Source organism: Lonchura striata, chromosome 5 (genome assembly GCF_046129695.1).
Source record: "Lonchura striata isolate bLonStr1 chromosome 5, bLonStr1.mat, whole genome shotgun sequence".
In the NCBI taxonomy this organism is placed as follows: domain Eukaryota; kingdom Metazoa; phylum Chordata; class Aves; order Passeriformes; family Estrildidae; genus Lonchura; species Lonchura striata.
In genome coordinates this window covers 50354245-50378114 of record NC_134607.1, presented here as the reverse complement: position 1 = coordinate 50378114, position 23870 = coordinate 50354245, and the positions used below count along the sequence as shown (strand labels likewise).

General features: G+C 35.2%; 1 long non-coding RNA gene across 2 annotated transcripts; it reads right to left on the bottom strand.

The window, feature by feature from the left end:
- Positions 1-7362: 7362 nt before the first annotated feature.
- Positions 7363-11834, bottom strand: LOC110469392 (uncharacterized). 2 transcript variants are annotated; one of them, XR_013339951.1, is made up of 2 exons: positions 11319-11834; positions 7363-7742 (listed from the first exon to the last, which is right to left on the bottom strand). It is a non-coding gene; the product is annotated as an uncharacterized LOC110469392 (long non-coding RNA). The 2 variants fall into 2 exon arrangements; XR_013339950.1 differs by lacking the exon at positions 7363-7742 and adding an exon at positions 10766-11167.
- Positions 11835-23870: the final 12036 nt, after the last annotated feature.

Sequence of the window (23870 nt, the reverse complement as noted above, 5' to 3'; positions counted from 1 at the left end):
TATAGTGATTTAAGAAAACTATGCACAAGCTTTAAATCCATAAATTACAATCTATCTTAATCCTATAGCATTTCTACTATATGCTAATTACCCCTTAGGACTGCTTTTAATCCAGATAATTTAAGCAATCTACTTTAAACAGCTATGAAAACAGCCCTGGTGGAATGTAAAGCAGATGTGGATATTTGTGTCCAGAATGGAGCAAAGGGCCCAGAATATCTCTACTTTTCTCCACTGCTGAAGCCAGCATATTAAAATCGATGGTTCCTCTGACTGGAACTATATACAACCTTTATATTAATTCTGTAAGTGAGAAAAAGATTAAGGAATCCTCATACTGTGGCTAAGGCAATGAAATGTGAAGAATTATTTTACACAAATGAATGAAAAATATTGAAGAAGGTTTCTTCACTCTTCTTCCACAGGCTTTTCAAAATGTATTCTTTCCTCACAGAGAAATTATTAACTACCACTAGCCTTCCAGGAGTTATTACAGTGACTAGCAAAGAGTTAATAGTTTCATAATATAATTTAGGTGATCCTGTAGCATTTTTTGTGCATAACAAAATAAACATATATTTAAAGAGTGTGCATAATAAAATTCTATGTCTTCTCAGTTTCTTCCCTGAAGTAATTAATTGCTAATATTTATCTTTAATGTGAATACAACTCTTTTGACTGTGTGGAAAAATAATTTTGACAAATATCAAATGCACAAACACTATATACAATTGTCTTAAGGAAAAAGTCTTTAATATAAATCACAGTTTTTATTGCTCATTTATTGCTAATTTGCCATGCACCTTGTTAATGTTTAACAATCTTATTGATCTGTAATTTTCAGGATTACCAGAATTTCCTTTGAGTTATGATTCATAGCATTTACCATTAAACATTCTGCCATAGATTATGTTCCAAAAATATTTTTGATATTTTCTTTCAAAAGTTGGTGCTTTATTTGTGACATCCATCTGAAGGTTTGGAGTGCCTCCCTTTTTATCTCCTTTTCTTCTGCATGAAAGGAGCAAAACAAATGTTTCACTTTCTTTGAAAACAACAAAATGGACAAAGACAGAGAAAATCTGATCCAAATCAAGATATTTCCTTCCCATTAGTTATAGTTAATAATTGCATAAAGCAGTGGTCCAAAAACAATACAGAGAAGATTTCTGGTGATCGAATTACTAAGAATGCAAATCTTAATGTCTCAGAGAAACAGGTAAAAAAATAAGATAAATAAAATTTCATAGGAGATCTTGAATAGATCAAGGGTCTGTTAAAAGACATGATGGGAAGGGACAAGAGTGAATCATGAATCATGTTTTTCCTAGGACTAGAAGAAACAAAGAAAAACATTGCATCTGGCAGTTTCTCAAAAAAAAAAAAAAATAGAAATGCACAAGGGTAGGGTCACTAGAAAAAAAAGGAAGGAAGATATTACCAAATCCTTGCATTGAATCAAGTAGAAATGAGATGGACAATAACCTGTGCTTTCAATCTTTGACTCTGTCCTATATCCCAGCCTCCTTAAGACTTTGAAGCAGAAGCAGCATTCATAATTGCAATTGCTGTTCTGCTGCTTAAAGCCAGAAAACTATATTTCTATGATCACATATACAACTGAAACAATTTTTGGAATTTCACCATTGCCAAAAGAAGTCCTGCCCAACCAGATCCTACTTTGCTTCAAACACAAAACACAGCATTACCAACTACCTCCCTAATTCCAAAAATGTTATTATTTTTTTTTAATAAAAATGGAGTTGTAGGTTTTGAGCAGGGTTTTTTTTTGCCACTTATTTTGAACTTTCTAATTTTTACAGGAGTTTCAGAACAGTATGAAAGGTTTGGTCTCATAGTATTCCTATGTAGAACTCATGTCCCAGTTCTTCTGAATCAAAGGATGATCTGGAATCTAGAATTTCACTGTGTATGAGATGATCTTTCAACTTTTTTTTAATTCCAACTTTATTAAGGAATCTATATATTATCTAGATATTTTAGTATTTATCACCTGATGTAGTTTATATATTTTTTAATAAGTGAGTCAAATGACCTCTTATCAAAAGATGAGAGAGAAAATTCACCTCCTTCTATTTAAAACTGTCATTGAATTTAGTATGTTTTGGGCCAAGAAATTATAGACCATTTTTATCTGTTAAAAGAATTAAATACACTAGATATATTAATTTGTGAATGACAGTACAGACATTAATCTGTACAAATATCAGAACCCCATATGTACATGTACAAATTTGTGGGCAAAACAAAATAGAACCCTAGTTTCTATAATTCTCTTGCATAGTAACAAGATGATTAATTTCTTTTTATCTGCACATATTTCCACATCAGATTGAAAACAAAAAGCCAAAGGACAATTTGTTAATGTAGACTGTGGTTGTAGACAAAAGTTGAGCTTAAGCCTTGTTTTCTTACTTTGAAAACTCAAAAGTTCGTGACTGGCTAACAGAAACTTTATCTGTTCACCCTTTGGAAGTGTAGACCTTTAAAAGACTCCCAACTCAGCACTGAGTTCAAAGCAGTTTAAAATACTGTTATAGTTATAGCCTGGATTACCAAGCAAAAAATGCAGTTTTACTAGGGTAAGCATCTTTGAAACTGAGTTTCTTAGTGTCATGAAAAGAGAGTCTGGTGGTTTTATGCAACACTATTGTTCCCCCTTTGCACTGTCTGACTTTGATTTCTGATTTTTTAAAAGCCTGAATGACATCAAAGTATTTGCTACTACTCTATAACTATTTCATCTGATCATCTCATCTAGATTAAGCCTCTTTACTGGACAAAATTTTAGAAATGTGTATAAAAATAAGGAGATCTGACCTTAAAAACATTGTGGTGCAAGAAATGAACATGGACCCTCTATTTGAGATAACAGAAAGAAGAAATTATATATACAGGCTATGAAAACTAGTGACAAAGAAGATAATGTTATCAGCCATCAGGAGGGACAGGGGGAACTAAGAAGCAAAAAAAAAATTCAATCCCCTAACAGTTTTCATATTGTAAGTCTAAAAATTCAGCTCTGAACAATCTACATTAATCCCTTTAAATAAATGAGTTTTTCTTGGTTTTTCTCATCTACTGATTTCCAAACAAGTCAAAAATTGCCATTTTGTATGGATCATTTTATCCTGACATTCTGACATTAAATCTCAGTAATTTAAATTTTGCATATTCATCCTAAATAATTTAAATCCAAATTGTAAATTAAACAACAGAACTAGAAATACAATAAATAAAGAAATTTAATCCAATTGCATAATATATATTATATATGTAGATTTTACATTTTTTTACAATTTCTAGTCTAGTCACATTTCTCTTTCATGTGAGCTGGTAGCAACAAAGAAGAGGGGGTTCAATTAAAAGTAAGTCACTGTCAATTAATTAATTGTGGTACAATTATTAAACTGAAAATATCAGTTGTTTGCTGATCAACATGGTCAGTGTTATCCACTTCTCTCAATTGGGATAAGGTTAAAGTGGTCAAAGTTCTTAATGAGTGAATAGAAAAATCTCGCATTTTACCTCTGCCATCCTGAGCATTATATGGTTTTAATGGATATCAAAAATGTTACACTGTATTTTAGTTCAACTACGTCTTGTCCATGAATTTCCAGAGGTCTTGTCACCAAAGTATCTTGCTTGACACCAATATCTGCAAAGACTGAACACCCTCTGCCAGTTAGTAACTCTCTGGCTAGAAAAGTATTTCGGTCATCTGCTAAAAGTATTTTGACTGACGTCTGGATGCTGTTCTTATATTGAATGTCAAAATTGTTTTGGAAAACTGACATCACACAAGTCAATAAAAAAAAAATCTTTTGAACTATAAGAAAGACCAGCACAAAAGGATTTGAACAGTAGCCCAGTGCACTGGCAGATATTCCAATTATGATATGCGATATTGAACTGGATGCTTATCTCTTTGGTAGATACAGCTTTGGCTTAGGGAGAATGCTTTCCAGCTGAGTAGAACATTCAAGTTCCCAGATGTCTTTATTAAAAGAAGGTTATAAACATGTTGTGTTTTCGGCTGCTGGAAAATCTGGAAATTGTTTTCCACACATACACACCTTGGGGAAAAAATCCTGCAAAGAAACATTGTCAATTTTATAAACACACACAAACCAAACCTTCTGACTGCATTCTGTGCAAATGTATAGCTTATGGGGTGTAATGTTCAGATTATTATGGCCAATATTCAAAACTCAGAAATAAGTAACATGATTTGCTGTCCTCCTCTCTCCTGGTGTGATGCTCATCTATCCTCATACAAGTCATATTCTTTTGCTATCAGTCAGCTATAAATACTGTTGGCATTTTTCCTTGCTGATAGTACTGAAACCCTTTTTTTTTCAGGATCACTGGCCCTCATAAAATTTGTTCCTTTAAAAATTTCTGGGTAGTTCTAATGCTACATATATTGTAGCTGCTTTAAATATTGTATCAGGTTATGCTCTAAAAAGTTCAGTCAGATTAAATATTTTTGCCTTTGGATCCACTGTTCCCCTGTGCAAAGACAGATCTATATAATTTCTGTTGAGCACTCCATAAATTGCTTCACTCCTAGGCAAAACCAGTTTAAAATAATGCCTCATACAAGATTAAGCCTACCAACTATCAATTAGAAAAGCATGTTTGCGAGGCTTAGTTAATTGAAAGTTTCCCAGCAGGATTACTCTGAGAACAATGATGTATTTTCACTCTCAATTCTTGTTAATTAGTCAGTCATAAAACACTTCTTAGTCACCATAAAATCTTTGAAGGTATATTCACTAGGACAAATTTCATTCAGCCCATTGTTTGTTCAAGTTTTGATCAGATAAAAATACTGCTTATAATTTCTCCTACCAAGATACATACTTATTTCTAACACATGTTCCTATTAATTTGCATATCAGAAATATCTGTTTGACTAATTCTTTATCATCCTTTGACAAAAATCTTCTGTTAACAGGCAATAAATTACATTAAAATATGCATTTTTTCAGGTATAATTATTTTGCAGAAAAAAAAATGAAGTGCCCTGCCAATGATGCATAAAATGGTGCTAAAATTTTGGTGTGTGAAAAAAAAAATTAAGTGCATAAAGAAGCTGTGGCCAAGAAAGGAGTGGAAATAATACAGAAATAACACATCATCTGGGTGACTGATAACTTGACCAGTACCACATTTAGCACAGGTGGTGGTAATAGCACCATACCAGTAAAATTAACCATGGAAATTCAAACACTCTACAATTTTTTCCAGTATTAGATTTTTTTCCAAAATAGACAACACCCCTGTTTTTTTTAATTGTAAATCTCACAAAAGGTCTTACCTACGCTTCATTCATTTGCTTAGTTACCAATGTCTTTGAAAGGTGAAGAGACTCTAAAATAATTGCTAAGAATTAATTGAGGAAGTTAACTACTTTTTTTCCAGGGCATAAGTTAGGGTTGTTGAACTTTAAAATTCAACAAGATAAGTTTGGCAGAGCATTTAGTACAGACTTCAGTTCACTCTCAGAACAGTGACAGTATTGACACCTGCTCAGCCAGAAATATGCCTCACAGTCTGCTTCCCTTCTCCAGTACCATCTCTGTGGTTAGGAATTCCATTAACTTGTTGAAATTCCCTTGACAAACAATTCCCTTGAGGACAGATGGTGTGTGAGCATGTTGAGAAAAGAACAAGAATGGCAACAAAGACTCCCAGGTTGCTTTGCCTAAGGCTTCATTTTAACACCTTCACAGACCTCCATTTTTCTTTTCCACCATTCCCACCTTGTTTTCCTCATTTATCCACCTCTGAAGCAGACATTGAGTTCCTCAAAGCATATGCTAGGAATATTCCACATGCCCTTATTTCTGGAATAGCTCTTTGTCCAGGACTCTCACATCTGTCCCAAGCTGAGTCATCATCCTTGGGCTGCACTTGCTGTGAAGGCACCTTGTAAATTAGGTCAATAAAACTTTGCAATGGAATTCTCAGAGCCCTCCCAAAAATGTGGCCTCACTTTGGCTAAGATGGTAAGAAATCCATAAATTTCTGAGCTGTCAGCTACATTTTTCTGAGGTCTACAAATTGCAGATATGGAAGGGATGTGTAAGATGGCCTTTATGCCCTTCTGATCTCCATCCACCTGGCTCCAGGGTTTTCTCATGTGACTAAAAGGTTGTAACCAGTTAAGCCAGCTGGCAATGACCTCAAAGAGCTGGTTTTTTTTTTTTTTTTTTCATTTTGTATTAGTTCTGCAGAACTCTCTTGCCAAATTGGCCTCTATCCAAAGCCATGGAAATTCTTTGAAAAGTACTTGAAAACCGTGCTTACCATCTAGAAAAGATAAAGCCATGATAGGAGAAGCTCCCATCTACAGAGATTTCTAACAGGAATTAGGCTTCTGCAACATGGCCATCAGATAGCAAAGGGGAGACATTGTAGTAGCACATGTGATTTTCTTTTAAGGGCATAGAGACAGTGAACTCTGTTTGTACCAAAGGCTTTGGATAGTCCTTTAACTCCTTATGACACATACAGGACTCCAAAAAAAAGATGGCACCTCTTTGAGCTGCTTTTGCAGTTGTCCTGGAGTCTTACACAGAGATGTTTTTGTACTCCCCATGACTGCCATGCACACTGCTGAGAGCAGGGATATTCTGCCCAGAATGATGTATAAAACTAGGGAAGACTGTGGACTAGAGACAGAAGATGTGTGTTGAAGGAGTGCAATTTATCTATCAATTACATCCACATAAGAAAATACTACTAGTATTGATAGTCCTAATCCGTCTTTATATACAGTGAATAATTTTCTAGTATCAAATTTTAATGTAAATATAAAATAGAAAAAGTGAAGTCAGGTTGTAGTCTCACAGTTGCACAGTTGCTTGCACAGAGGCCACACATAAATACAGAGACTGGAGGCACTGTCCTGTCTGTAGATGAGAGCAATTACCTCCACTGTGTTCTGGTTGAAAGCCAGTGGACTGTCAGTGGTCCCACCCCACTCAGGTGTGTTGGCAGAAGCAGTTGTTGAGTGTGTTACAACATGAATTTTTTTGTTGCCTACACTTCATTCAGTAGAAAGGCTTGTGTGTCCTGTTTGTGTGCCTGTTTCCTCTAGCTACATATTTTGGTTTAATAGGGGATATTATATTTCTCTGCAATTATTCTGTAAATGTTATGACATATATGTCATATATGTCATGACAGATTTGGTATAAAAATATGTGACTTTTCTGTGAAAAAGAGTAAAGACTTTGTTTTGCACCATGGCCCTTTTTTGAACCATGGAATAGAAACTTTCACTTTATTTAGATATTATTAGTTCAGAAAGTGTAGAGATGAACACCCAGATGGTATAAAGATACATTATTTATTAAGTCTTTAACACTGAAACTTAATGGTCTGACAGCTTTTCTTCAACATTTTTTCTTCTTTCTGTCAATTATCCCAGGTGCTTTTTGAGTGGGGCTCATCACATACTCAGATGTAATTATTTTTATGCTGGTTGTCTTTGGCTGCTGGATGCTCTAAGCAGTAGGAAGCTGGTAGGAAGCAGCAGCTGAACACATTTCTGCTGCATGGCTGGTTTCAATGGTGAGCTGTTGATTGCCTGTTTGGCAGGATTGGTGTAAACAAACTCATTCCAGCTGGAATCATTCAGGCATCCTGAGCCCCACAGAAATGAGTCTTTAAAAAGGTGATGCTCTTCTTTGACAAGATTGTAAATCCAACTGATAAAGATAAGAACATTTGATAGATATTTTTCAGCTTCTACAAGGTACTTGAATTATAAAAATATAATAATGGGTTAAAGATAAAAATGAGGACTAAACAAAACTGGGATACATGAAAGTGATACATGAAAGAGGGTGAAATAGTGTCAGGCTACAAACCACAACACCTTACTAGGAAATATCCCATTAGAAACTTTGTTCATTTGGTTTTCTGAGGGTAATTCTCACCTCAGTCTTTCTTAATATTTTAATTATTAAATAGAAGAAAATATGAAATCAAAATAAAGACTGCAGGTTAGAGATGGTGGGACTGTAAATGATAGTGGTGAGATATAATCAAAGGTAAAAAAAGATGAAGTATTTCTTCTCACAGTTTTGTATTAGGTCAGAAAAGACCTGGATCATCACTCATAGGAAGGGAAAAAATACTGTTTTTTTTCTTACTGTCTGCCCACTGGAAATATTCAAAAATCTAATGTACCATACTTTTTAGTGGATGAACAGAATCTCTTTAAAAGATTCAACTGAATAAAATATTAAAATACTTCTTGGAGTAAGAAGTAAGTAATATCTATTTTTGGATATTTTAAAATACATTTGAAAATAGAAAAGACAAATTTCAGCACTACAATTACTTTCTACAAAAAAAAAATCTCCTATACTATCAAAATATACATTTTATTTTTACAAGGGAATTAAATACTTATATTGTAGGCACAAAATTTGTGTTAATTGGGAGAGGGGCTGGGGCCCAGCCTCATCCCCAGTGGGTACAGCTGTGAAGAGCAGGTGAGCAGCATTGAAGGTGATGAGACCTGGAGTGCCCAGGGGCACTGACCAACCACCAAAGGGAACAGAGGGCACACAGGTGCAATGCATGAACATGAGGGGTATAAAAGGATGGACTGAAGAACAAGCAGGGCAGCTGCTTGCAGCCTTCTGAGGTGATGTGGTGTTACTCTGTATGGGCAGCTGCCTGAAGCCTTCTGATGTGGTCTGGTATTACTCTGTATGGGTTGAAGCTTTCTGAAATTGTCTGATGATGCTCTGCATGCTGTGGCCATCTCAACTGCAATGTATGCTGTGGAATGCATGGAATGTGTTTGTGTTTTTAAGATAGGTTAGTGGTATAAAATCTAAATTTTCCTAGATTTTAAGTTATGGGAGTTATATGTCTTTTCACACTTTAGAAAGAGCATAAAATGTGTTTTCAGTGGAAAAAAAATTCTCTTGAGCTGCCCACACAGGAATTATATTTTGAAAGCCCCATATTTTGTTTATCTGTGCTAAATGCTGTTAAGGGTTTATTTACTCCCTGTATGCTACAAGTGAACTCTAGGAAACATCTTGAGTTGAGAAGAAATAAAGTATTTTATCATCTCTTGAAGTTAGCATGCTCAAAGATGATCCAGTTAAAGCAGGAAACTAGTAAAGAATAACAGCAACTGAGAAAAGAGGAAGATAGAGATAAATTATTTTAGAAAAAGAGCTGAAGAGGAAATTATGTGAGCACTTCTACCTGCTAGAGATCCTTAATGAATATAATATCTTGCATTTTGAATTCGTGTATGTGGTAGCAATTTTTTTTAATAATGTGGCAGCAGTTACCCTCAAATAGATGAAAGGACAGTGCAGTTACTGGTACAATGCTAGGGAGGTTCAGTTTATTAGATAACTGTATAGCAAAAAGCAGGCTTGAAATAGCTTCAAGTTCTTTTGCAATATTCTATTTTAAATGCAGTAATTTGCAGATACTATCTGTTTTTCCTGCAGTAAAAATATAGTAGCTGTCAATAAAATAGAAAAAGTGAGGAAAATAAAAAAAAATAAGTAGTGTAAAGAATTCCACAGCAGATACAATAAAGGCAGTGTAAACAAGCAGAGCTAAACTTGTATAAAATATTTGTGAAAAAATTCCAGCATTTTTCAAGAGCTGGTATTCAGATGCATAGGGTTCAGTGGTGGGTGCACTGTATGGTTCTTAATAAGTGTTTAGCACTACCTATGCCATGTGAGTCCTTTCCTATTTAATACAAAGTTAAGGCAAAGCAATTTGCTTTGTGGAATGAAAAAGAATCTGAAGAGTCCAGACAGAAAAATCCAATTTCATCTCCAGACAGCCCCAGTGCTGTATGCCTTCCATTTTAATGACTGACAGATTCTATTCCACATTTCCCCAGTGAAGAATCAGTTAAAAGCTCAGTATTATATTTTGGGGGGGTTATTTTGGCTATAAAATCTTGCAATGCACATATATACATTTATTAATACCTTGCTTCCTTCTTCCATTTTTTCAGCTAAAATACAATTACCAGGTTAATAAACTCTAGGTTTATATAAATTCTGTCTGTTGCTCCACCAGCGTTTTCTGGTTCTATTCCATCGACCCACTGAGTGTGAGCTGATTGCAGATTTCTAAAACACAAAACTCCTTTACTTGAAGACTAAAGCTGTGCCTAAACCTCTGAAACACTCATTGATAGAGAACTTCTCTATCAATCTAGAACACATTTTAAAAAGTAAATTTCTTATTTTTCCTTCTCCTTCACAGAATGTCAAGTTCAAGGATTTTTAGACTGATCAAAGTCTATCTTCAGAGGAATGACTAGTTTTACATGCTGTTCCAATAAAAGACTCAAATTTTGCTGGATGTTGACAACAAATTTTGAAGTAAAAAGAGGTTTAGGAGGCAAAACATAGATTTGTTTACACATAGGGAAGTCTCTTGATCCTGTAAGTACATTGAAATTGAATTATTTAATTGCTAAATATCTGAGAAGCATTTTATTGTTAAAGGTGTCATTCAACTTTACAAGTTAAAGTTCTACTTTGTTACACACTTCACTGTTTATATATAAATCTGTTCATGCATTCAGACCAGAAACAATGTAACTCAAAATTTTCATTGCATGGTGTCATGGTTTGACACTGGCACAATGCCAGTGGCCCCATGAAAATGTGATCCCTCCCTTGAATGCTGTGAAGTGGAATCTAGAATAGAGTAAAGCAGGCCCAAGCTTAATAACAGAAAAAAACTTTATTAAACTACTACTACAAAAGAAAAGAGAAAACTAAAGAAGGGAAAAAAAAAAACACACAAAGACCCAAATGAAAACCTTGCAAAACATTCCTCCCCCCACCACCCAACTCCAACAAACCACAGTGAGACACAATCTGGACCCCAATCAGGTTTCCACCCTCCAAACAACCGATACTCAGTCCATCGAGGGAACAGAGTCTCTCCTGTGCCACAGACCCCCCAAGAAACTCAGCTCCACATCCTGTGTTTCCATGTCACACATGGCATCGCCCGGAGAAAAAGTTTGCCATGGTGACCCTTCTCCTTTCCATGCACAGTGCTCTCACAACTAAATGCATGGATGGACAGACTGTTTTTAGGAATTTTTCCTTTCAAGGATGCCCTGCCAAGAGGAGAGAAAACAACAGTTCAGTTTTTCATTGTTTGGGACCACAGTCCCCCCCATTTTCCCCTGGGGCCGAGGGCTCAAGAACAGAGATCGTCTTCTCTTCTCTTTCCTTTCCAGGGCAGGGGGACGCCACAAACCCCCTAACCTTTTCTCTGTTCACTCCACTTTTGTCTTTTTCCCAGCTGAAGCAGGTCTCTTGACTCACTGGCATCCTCCCAAAACACAGTCCCTCTTGAAGGAGAAGATTTAGTTCAGGTTGTGGCTAACATGGAAAAGTCCAGCCAAAAGCCACTCCTTGTCCCCCTCCCATCCAGAATTCCTCCTTCCAACATCCCATCCCAGGGTCCAAGGTGTCCCTCTTCCTCTCTTTCAAACCGAGGAGGGGAAAGGAAAATTCACAAAGCTTTCATTTCTCAAGAAAGGGTTAAAAGTCCGAACTCCCAGGATGGCTCGATGCCCGGACATCCAGCAACTCCCACACAACTGGGCACCTTGCAGCAGCTCCCCCCGCTCCTCCTTCCTTGTGGCTTTCTCTCTCCCTCTCGGGAGAGGAACTCTGAGGGGGGGGATGGAGACATCCCAGATTTCTTCCACCCTTCCATCTGCAGGGGCCAGCCCGGTTCCAGTCCTTCCACCACCCTTGGGCCCTACCTTTCAGGCCATGGGGGCTTCCCCTCCCACACCCAGCTGGTTGCTGGGCGGGGGAAGGTCTGCACTGCACGCTGACTGGAACCAAAGAGAGCGAGTTCCCCTGGGAATTCTGCTTTTAACTCCTCTGTGTTCTCAGAGGCGTGTCTACCTTAGATTGGTCAATAACTAAATTGACCTCTTCCTTCCGGAAAAAATTCTCTTTCCATGTCAAACCACGACACATGGGAAATGAAAAAGTTCTTAAAAACCAAAAGAACTGATCTATTTAAAAAAATTATGGACAGCAAACATTTTGTTAAACAATAATTCAAATTGGTTTACATAAAAAAATGTTCTTAATGAAATCACTTTAACATCTAAATTCTTAGGCTTTGTTCTATCATTTTTAAGGGAGAACCCCTAAACTTCTAGTTTGAAATGTGTGAACACTACTGGCAAGTAACTCTTAAATCCCCACAAGGATTTTCAGATGTCCAGATTCAGTGGTACAAAGTACCATTTGACATTTGCTATGGAAACCTGGGGGCAGTAAGCCTGGGTTTTGTGGCCTCTGAGCTCAAATTTCTGCATGGTTTTGATCCTGGCAGCCCAGAGAGTTAATAAGTAAGCAGGCAGTTGAAAAAATGTGGATGTCTTGGAATGATATTCCACTGAACACTATTCCTTCAGAAATTAAAAAGAAACTTGGTTTTACTTATAAAATGGAAAGTGGATGATGTGACCTTAAGTAAATGAATATTTGCTACATTTGTGGGAAAAGCTGAAATCCTTTTGGTCAATGTAGTATTATTCTTTTTTCATTTGGAAACTGTCGTGAATACTACATCACTTATTTTTTGAATGTAGAAATCCTCTTAACTTGCATAAAACTGTTGGGTTTCTCCTGATTAAAATGACTAAAAATTCATATGGCACTTAAACTGAACAGTTGGTGCAGTTCAGTCCTCAATCTTTTCCTAACCTAGTAGAGATCACTATCCTAGTTACAGTTAATTAATCTATTGCAAAAAAGTAAATTGGGAATGTCACAACAGACTTATCTGGTTATACATTTTATTTGTGTTATACTTTGGTTTGTTACAGTAGAAAAACTACATGAGCTTATAAACCTGTGACATATCTAGCTAAATAACAGCATGGACAGGAACTTAATCTTCACTTGTTCCACTTGCTCATATGCATTTCCTTGAATTTCCTAGTATTAGAGTACAAATAAGCACAAACTGGATGGGGTAGTTTTGGGTAGGCTTTTGCCTACTTGCTTAATTTTGGAGATGGGGTTTTTTGTCTTTTTTTTTTTTTCCTCTTCCCTATTTTCTTCAGTTTTCAGTATGAAAACAAATCACAAAAACCCAACATAACTTGATGTTTATCAATTATTTGCTAACTGAAAAAGGTTTCTGTTTTTTCTAAATGTTTCGCTTTGATCTAGATCAAAATGAAGGAATGTGATATGATAAACAGCTCTTTAAGTATCCCTATCATATGCAGAGAGTAATTTGATAACATGTAGTATGCAATATATTTGCCAACTATTTAATTGCTCTTCAAATAAGGTCAACATACTTCCAATGGAACCCATTAGTATAACATTAGCATTCTAAATGTTATTCATTAAAACATATGAAATAAAATCATCCAAGATAGTAGTATTTTAAGAGATGTCAGGATGTTTGGGTTTGAAATATGCTTACACTTAGCAATATAAGAAATGTTTATATTCTAAATTAATCTTGTTGTACTGTTTCACTCCTTGTTTCTTTTTTTGGTTTTCTGTTCCACTTCCTGACTAATAATTTCCAATTATTTTTCCTTTATAATGTAAGAAATGCACTCTGAAGTTAATTGGTAGTCTTAATTTGATTGCTCCCTGTATGTTGGCTTCACAGTATATTATCTTTCACCATTTTATTTTTTTACCCTGGGAGCCAATTTCTAGAACTGATTACTTGGAAAAACTGAAATCTGCTCAATGTTTTTGAAATTTTAAGAAAAGCTTTTTTTAGAAACATCTCTTTTGCTATATTCTTAAACAAATCTTGAACTGTTTATGCTATTTATTGTTTTTATTTGTCTTTGTGGTCATCATCTGAAGATATGCTTAATCATATCCGGCTGGTTTTATTGCCAAACTCCAGTTTTAGGGAGATAAATCAGTTTTGTTGTTTTAGTGTATTGGGACAGAAAATTGACTTTCAGTTAAAAAGCTTGGCAGAATGAGAAGTATGACAACAAACTCGCAAGTTTGTTCAAGCTTTCCTGACATGAGATCTTAGATTCTGCAGTAAAAACTTACCAAGAACTAAAGCAGTTTTGGGAGCACTTAGGCTTACTATCACTTAGGGTGACTGCGACTCCTAGCACAATGTTTTTTCAGCAATTATAAGCATGACAGTGATCAACAAGATGTGGTCTTATAGAAATAAAGAAGTGGGCTGATTGCAGCTGGTACTGATATTTTCCCCACTTATGAAAGACTGAGATTGAACACAGTGGCAATCAGTATCTGTGTGGAGTTAAGAATTATTGCTATACTTAACAGATTGCTTAAATTGCCAGCAATTAGTAGACTGCATATAATATTGCCATAATACTGTTAATATTGGTATATAGAACATCTGTGATATTTAACTCCTAATTCATGTTAATAGGTCAGTCAGTGGCTCATTGAAAATAGTGACATTATGAACTTGCAACAGCTGAGAATGTTATCACATTTGCACAACACCATCCCTGTACTTAACCTACCAACATCCTTCTAAGACAGCTTAGAACTTATGCACTTCAGGAAGCATCATTTTCTAATTGTCATGTTAAATTTGATGTATAATAATGGAAGAAAAAGAACAAAAAATAACCAACAAATCAATGCAAACCAAAATAGCAAGAAAACAACAAAGATAGAAATTAAAACCAAAATAATAAAAACTCTCCAACCATGACTTCATGCACAAAATGTTACTGAAATGTGTTAAAAGTATTTTAAAGTCTGAAAAAAATTGATTTCTGTAAACTTGCTCACAATTTCTTTTTTGAATGGGTGGTAAAGAGCCCTTTCATTTTGCTTTGAGATACTATGATTAAGATACGAGACACTTATATTTTACTAGAAATATAATAATGGCAATTTAAAGGTGGACACAATTTTAAGTTGCTATTTGGCAATTCTGAATATAGCATTTCTTCAAAACATGATCATTCCTCAGAAACGTTCATCCCACTGTTTCTAAAATGATCTTCAAGTGATCATTGTCATACTATAATAATGCTTTAAAACTGTCTACTTTGAAGTTTAAAAGGAGTAATCTTCATGTAATCATCACCCTGAAAGATGATTTGAAAGTTGATGAATGTTTTATTTTACAATAATTTCTTCTTCAATGAGATTTTATATTGAAATGAAAAAATAACTGGAAACCTCAACAATGTTATATATTTGCACCTTACCTAATGGTAAAATAAGAACTACTGAGTTTGCCAAGATCAACTTCTCAGGTCTAAGCAGCAGAGCACAGTTTCTGTTGTACACAGAGGACTATGGCAAAAAGTGGAGGAATAAATTTGAGACAGTTCCAGGAACAGGTTGAACATGCCTGAGCTTGCAGCCTATGAAAAGTTCATGTGCTCTAAGCAACTGTGGCTAGGTCTGCTGTTTTCAAGGGATAATCTACCTGAGCTTCCTACAACCAGTTAAGATTTGAGGATATCAGCTTTAGTTTCCAGATCTGTTCTTGATCCAGCTACAACAGTTTGAGTGCATTTGAGGGAGGAAAACCAAATTATATATAAAAAAATGTGTCAAATACTTTCATTGTCTACTATATTCTGCTAAAGAAATAAAATTCTAGTAGCCTTTCAAGACTCCAGAGAACTGAAGGTGACAAGAAACACAATTTCTTTTGTTTCTTAAGTTTTACTCTTCCTCTCAGTTATTTTTCTTTTGGCCATCTTAATCTCATTAACTGGTCTCCAGATGTCTGAATTTTACTAGGAGCAGAAATTAACATCTGTTTAGCATGTAACAAATGTAACATGTTTTTAATAACATACCTACAAAACAAGCAAACAAGTTCAGAAAAAACAAAAAGATAAATGAATACTTTATTAGACTGTCAAATTGACGCAAGTGATGCATGTTCTAATCTTTTTCTTATAAAAGCCTTGAATAATTTCTTTTCATCTTTAGAAAGAATCTAACATGATGATCCTTAATTATACAGGCCTTATCACTATATTTATTGTTGGCCCTTAGTACTAAGTGATTCTGCTCAGATCTCTACAATTGCAACTACCATGATTATGCTCCTGAAAGAAAACATTAAACAGAATTCAATAATTTGTTTCCTGTTTTCATTATTTTTTGGAGTGAGTCTACTTATTGTAAAATATTTCTATTGATGTGGCTTCCAGCTGTTAGTTCCAGGAATTAGGTTTTTACTGAGTAAATAAAGTACAGGAAGGAACTCTGATTATCTTGGATACTGTGAATTTCATGCTGTATGTAGCTGTAGATTTATTAATTCCAGTCCCGTGCACCTGAAGCATGAGACTGGTTGTATAGCCAGATATCTATGTATGTGATGAATTACTGCCTTCAGGAAAAGTTTTCTGTTTTGTTGTTGTTTATTTATTTATTTATTTATTTCCTTTTTTTAAAAATATGGTTTTTATCTTGGATGAGATTGTTATTCTATTGATACTGCTTTTGGCCTTTCAAATGTAACTGATTGCCAAAGGAAAGATCAAACACAATTCTTTTTGAAAGAGAAAACACCCCACATATTATTGATTGACAAAGTTAATTTCTGTGGCTCAAAGCACTTCTGATAGCTGTATATATTTTTTTTTCTATTTTCCCCCTTGAATACTAAATTAATAACTCTAGTGTGTTCAGAGCAGCAGAGGTGATTTCCTTGTCTTTATTAACCTGTGCTTACAATTTACTGATATTTTTCCACTGGTATTTCACACATGCATCTGACCATGTATGGATATAAATCATATTATTTTGAAACAGTTTTAGAAGTGCATTCCAGGCAGGGAACAAAGAAGGTACACTTATTTGAGTTAGAGAACAAATTTTAAAACAAGCAAACAGGACTGGACAAAATGAATTTAAAGCCTTAAGATAAAGGGCTCGCTTTTTATAATTTTACATATTTGAGGTTTAAGTAAATGAAAACCCTTGGCAAAACTTGGATGATAAGGATAGCAGCTGGTTAAGATTTTTTTTTTAACAGTTTCTTTTTGTAAAGTGCTGGTTTGGCAAACTCAAGATTTTTATGGGCACCTGCCAGTTTTGATGGATCTTTAGTTAGAAAACATTTCTGAGAGCCAGGAGATTTCTCTCCAAAGTGAGACGACCAGAAAAACAAATCAGTTGTGGAATTCATTCAACTCTGGCAGTCTCATATTGGGCTCATATTTGAGCCCAAACAGATGTTATAGAACTTCCTCTATAGGAGTACCTAAAAAGTTTCCATTAGCGGAACACATTTATTTAAAAGAGAAAGACAACTTTTTTGCTATTTTTAAAAGGAAGAAGAAAGTAAAGTTGCCTTCTACATGAAATGTTGAGATGTTTGAATGCCTCATGGTTTCATAACTCCAGTTTCCTACCATCCATAATTATGTGTTCACAAGGGAGCTTTTGGTTACACAGAAATGGGGCTGGGCAGTCTGTGGCAGGCAGCTAGTTTGGTTTTGCAAAGTCATGACAATAAGGTCACAAATGATCATTAGCCAACAATGATTAAATTGAAGACTACAGAAAATCAACTACTTCTCACCAGATGGATTATCCATCTATAGGGTAAATATCTCTATAGGGTGAATCCAGTCAATAGCTTAAAGTAAAATGCTTATTTTCCCAGATGATATGGCATACATTATTGTTTTTTTAACTTAAAGATTGTGTTGTAGAAAAATAGGAAACATGAGATATTTTCCAGCAATAGAGGAGGTTTAATATCTATTGTCCATTTGTTGCCTAAAATCAAAACTTATTTGATAAATAGTTATATTTACTAAAAAAAACCAAATAGAGTAATATTTTTAATTTTTTCCCCCAAGCTGTATATGCTCAAGCAAGTTTTGTAACTGTTGCAATCCAACATCTATGCAGAACACAGAACTGCATGACTTAGAAGATAATCTGCAGTGAAACTGCTTTAAGACATCACCAAGTCCCTTCTGCAAAGAAAGCTAGAAGATCTCTAGACCATACAGGAAAAAAGGCGATTGCTGCAGGAAGAAGAAAATGTGGTTATACATACAGATCCAGAGAAATAAAAACAGAATCAATGCCTTAATTTAGATTTTTTCTTTAGTTTAGGAACGAGATATTAAGTCCATTATTCACAGAATGAAAACCATATTTAATCACTCGACCTTCAAGACAGTTTAATGATGTAAATTAATTACAAGGATAGCTGTTTACTTGTGTGTTGGCATCATACAAACTGCTGCTGTAAATAGAAATGTGACTACATTTAGCGTTATTGAATGGTGTTAGGACAGAGTAGCTAAGAAGATCTAAATCACTCTTGTATTCCTCTCCAATTACTAACATCTTAATGTAATACACAGTAATGGAAGGTATCCATCTAAATAGATGCATAAAATCTATTCAAGAATTCCTAATCAGGGGACTGGTATGGAATAGGAGATGAAACTTGCATTCCAAGAGGTGATATGCATTCAGAGTTGTTTGCTTTCCAAAAATGGATAGAGACTCTTAATAATATGATTATTACTATTGCCATAATAGAAAGTGGTTAAAATTATTAAAAAGTATGTTTCAGAAGATTGCTTTTGGATTTCTAAGGTAGCCTGGATTTTCCTCCTTAGAGACTCCAATTTCCCAGCTGTTTTGATTTATATTAGCAAAGTGCTTTCTTGATAAAATGGTGTTCTTGTTTAAACAATGAGGAAAGAACAATACCTTTAGGAGGGAAGAAGAAAATTGAGAGAAATTCATATTAAATTAGGGAGAATAAAAATATAATCAAGGTATATTAAGCTGTTAAGAAATCTGTTATTTGGTTAAATAGGGAAAAAGTGATAGAAGAAGCTGTGTGTAATATCTGTCGTTTCCCTGTGGTAGATCTACAGAACTGACAGCTTATATCGAGAAAGAGCCACATAAATGAGCTCAAAGTAACAGATTTTCTACAGGAATCTGAACTAGCATGACTATTTCTACGCTTTATCATAATATTCTAAACTCTTACTACTTAAAAGAGGTCTAGTATAAACCTTGAATGATAGAGTGCATAGATGTTCCCAGAAGACTTAACTGTGGGTTAGACACATGCTCTTTAGAAGCATGTTAATCACTGAGTGTTTTACCAAAAAAACCCAAGGTTAGAAAAATTACTGTTTTGATTTCTGCATTCTCCAGCCATAGAGGCACTGAGGTGACATCAGTTAACTCTTGAGCAAAAGGTAGCTATGGCACCTTATCCTACTTTAGCAAACTGGATAAACACTAAAATAATCCTAGCTGTCTTGGCAACATAAAAAGCCCTCAAGAAAAACCTACAAAGAAAATTCTGTAATAGGCCAACCTGAAGATCACAGCAGTTAGAAAAATAATTTAGTGTGGATGCTAAGCATCTCTGACTTTTCTTTTCTAAACTGTCACTTGCCAGTAATGCAGTTTGAACTTTTAACTTCCACCATGTTGGCTGCCATTTTTCTTAAGCAATATAGTAGACCTTTGTTTCTTGAAACAGAAATTTCTTAAAAAGGAAATAGGCTGGAAATTAGCCTGTAAAATTTTGTAAGATTATACATATGGTTTATTTAAATTATTCCCATCTCTTGATACTGTGAGTCAGAAATAGATTTTTTAAAAGTCTTTCTTTTTTTTTTTCTCCTGTTGGTGCTTTATTTTGACAAATTTCTAGCAGTAAAATTAATAATGGTAAGATATTTTTAAGTTCAATTTTTTTCTCCCAGTTCCACATTGCACTGTATGTTCTGAACAACATACAACACGTGATACAGTCAAGTGTTTTATTTTAAATGGACAAATATTTTTTAAAATGTACAGAATTACTATATATAAGTGAAAAAAATCTTGAAAGAAATGTCCCAGCACTTCATACAGTAAAATGGGCAATATTAATGATGTGGTCTATATAACAAGGAAGATATTCTGTTACATATTTTAGAAATGCATCTTTGGTGATTAGTTGTATCAGATATGATGCTGCAGAAATTAGAAAGTTATTGTAGATATTTCATTAAGCATATATTTCTATGCATTGTATAACTAAAATCATGATCATTTAAGCACTTTTTTGCATCATAATAGTTGAGTTAGTTCTTCATTGTTAAATTCAACATGTATTATGTATCTTCAGTTGTTTCAGTGCTGCCTTTCTGCTGCACTGAAACATTCAGATTCAAATTATTGGATTAGTGGTCACAGCTGTCTCTGCCCTCTCTTCTGAAGTCCAGGGGCACACACACAATTTTTTTTTGTTGGTTGGTTTAGAATTTTTTTAAGTAAGCCCCCTGATAGTCATTTTCCCTTTTTTCAAAGTCCTAAAGTGTATTTTCTTTATGAAAATTATAGTGTAGAGTTTACAATATCTGTGTTGATTTTCATCTCTTTTCATCCAGCTGGCACTCTCTCAGTATTTTTTTAAACCATGGCTGTGTAGGATTCACACAAAAATTCCTAGTTACTATGTGTCTGTTTTTCAGCCAGTTGAGTTATTAGAACCTTGTAAAGGTACAGTATTTCATCTTCCAGAAGAAATGCCAGCACATTACTGCACTCACAACACAGAAACTTAAACTGTCTTTAATAGTTTCTCCTTTGAGTAACATTTAGAAATTGAAAGGAGCTGTCTTACAATTTACAACTATTTGCTATGTAATTTGGCAGTGTTTATGTACCAAGCATCTTTATTTGATGAGCTTCCAGAAGTTTTTTTTAAAAACCAGATTAACTTTGTTATCTCTTTCATATGTTTTCTTACAATGTTCACCAGCATCTTGCAAGAGCATATTAAGTTGCACTGCTAGTGTATGTCATAGGTTGCTTATTCTCTCCCACAAGAGACAAGGAAGAACAGCGTGGGTGTTGCTGGAGCATTTTATATATGCCTATGTTTACATTGGTCCTCCTTCCTGCTCTTCTTGAAAACTGGGACAACATTCACCAGTTTCCTATCAGCTGGGGTTACTCTCCCAAGGTCTCCCAAGACTTCTCAAAAATCAAGAGAGGCTTTGTGATGACATCACCAAGATCTTTGAGGATTCTCTAACTAATCCCATGAGACCCCATAGATTTAAATGAATTCAGCTGGATCAGCAGGTTCCACAAAATTTCAGGGTCAACTGGGAGTTTATCATTATCACAGTCATGGTCCTCCAGCTCATGGTAGTGAGACCCCCTTGCTCCATCATCAGTGTTGAAGGCAGAAGCAAAGAATGAATTAAACACCTCTGGCGTATCTCTGTCCCTGTTTGTGAGATGACCATCCTCATCCATAACAGGACAACAGAAACAGTTTTGCACTGCCTTTGGCCAGCTTCCTCTCCAATTGAGCTTAGGTAGCATGAATTTTCTTCCTACACTGGAAAACAGCATCTCTGTATTCTTCCCATGTCAACTGACCTTGCTTCCACTGGGTTTACACCTTCATTTTCTGCCTTATTTATGAGAGATACTCCTGTTCAGCCAAGCCTTCCTTCTCCTCCACCTGCTGTAAGGACTGCCTGCCCCTGGGCTCTTAGAAGGTGTTGTTTAAAAAGTGAGCAGCACTGATGGATCCCAGTACCTGAAAAATACCCAGAGGATTTCAATCACTAATTCCCTGACTAGCATGAAGTCAGTTTTCCTCCTGTCCAAGACAAGGCTGAAGTTTTGCTAGCACATTTTCCCCTGTCAAGAGAGATTTTAATCTCAATCACTTTGTGGTTGCTGTGGCCAAGATGGCCACCTATCTCCACTTCGTTTACAAGATCCACTCTGTTGACAAGCAGTAGATGAAGCAAGTCAGCTCCCTTAGGACCTGTTCCATAAAGTTGTTATCCAGGTGTTTTAGGAATGTTCTGGCTCAGGCTGGACCAACTGTGTGATGTTCCCATCTGATTTCTGGCAAGTTGAAGTCCTCTGTAAGAACAAGGGCAGTTTCCTTGGAAATGTCCCTTAGCTCCTCAAAGAATAACTTGTTGGTGTCATTATCCTGGCTGGGAGATCTATAGCAGACTTCCACAGTAACATCTGCATTATTTGTTTGTCCTTTGTTTCTTATTCACATGCTCTCAACTGTGCCATTGCCAGCTGTGAGCTTCATACATTTCCATTATACACACATCACCCCCCTGCCCTTTTCCCCTGCCTATTCCTTCTAAAAAGCCTGTAAAAACAAATAAATTACATATATGTGTGCATGTCCTTGAAATTTATCTTCTAATAATTCTGGAGCCATGTGCTTTCCCCTTAATGCAGGAGTAAGAGATGCTCTCTGTGTGTTTCTGTCTGTTTGTGTGCCTGCTTGGGCATGTTGGCTGGCTAAGAGAGTGATGAAAATGGAGGGGAGGATGGGGGAATGGAATACTTATTTTACACTCAGTTAAACCTGCAACAACTGTTGTCTACCACAGATGACTGTGATACATCCCTCAGAGATACATACCTCAGTTTTCCACAGAAACAAAAAAAACACCTATTGTGGTTTTCACTTCCTAATATTTTAAAATGTATTTTAATTTGCCTTGGAGAAAATAAAGATTGTTATTTCATATTCCATGGAAAGACAATGTGTAGGTCAGAAGAGGGGTTAGAGATGTTTTTTATATCCCAAATAACTGGAGAAAATATTGAAGTATTCTGTTCCATCTCATAAGCAGCAGCACTACCGGTATTTTCAGCTTCTTGTGTGTTTTAGGCTTCATCAGTTAATTTAATATTCCTAGTATACTTTAAGTGGCATCATTAAGTATTTATCTGCATTGGTGTTTGGAGCTTCTTATTATTTCACCTAAAAGAAGAAGCCTAAATTATCAATTACAGTAAGGTAAAGAAGGGTACAATGCAAACTGGTTAAAATGACTGTTTACTTTAATTTTTGAAATGTTATATAGAACTCTTTGAACCTTTTTGCACATCGTATGTTTAAATATTCCATGTAAGTATTTTTTTATTCCCTGGGACCTTGGGCACAATATAGGGCACATAAGAACTGGAATATCTAAAAATCTTTGATTCACAAAGTTTTCAGATTATTGCATTCTAGACAAACATGAAATTTATAAGAATTTTAACATATAATTTTCTTTAAATATTTTAATTTTCTTAAAATATATTGATTTTTTATTGTGCTTAGGCATATTCGTATCTAGATTTTATTGTTTCTACCATATTAAAACTGAATTCAGGGTTTAATCTTGTTTAGCCCACAATTCCTTATCTTTTCAAATGTTCTTCCATTTCATTTTTCCCTCTAAAAAATAGTAATCAAAAATGCATTACCTTGAAGTGTTTATTTTAAACCTTAAAGCTGAAGTGTCTAAGTATTTACTTATGAGGCTGGCTGCGTATAAAACTGTTTACACAAATGAATACATTTGCAGATTGCTGAGTTTCACAGGATAATACATAGTCTGATCTACTAGTTTTACTTTAAGCACATTTATCTGTACTGCGTTTGTCTGAAAATAGTTTCATTTATTTTAGTATCTCTGCAAGACACATAAGTGATAATGAATTGCTTTAAAGAGTCACAATCTGCTTCCTTGCCTTCCATTCTCTGTTGCACAGCAGTGCTTTGGATGCTGTATTTTAGTTGCAAATCCCCACTCACTACCAGTGGCACTGCAGAAGCAGCTATTCAGCTTGCAACGAGATGTTCCAAAGATACCACTGGGAATCAAAGACTGAGTAGATTGTGGCCTCTCATCTTTCTCAACATGAGAAAGCAGTAGGTGTTGTGTTGTAAACGGAGGCTTAAATGCTGTAACATTAACAGCTTATGAACTTCTTGGAATTCTCGAGGGAGTGCCAAAAGGAAAAGCTAACCAAACA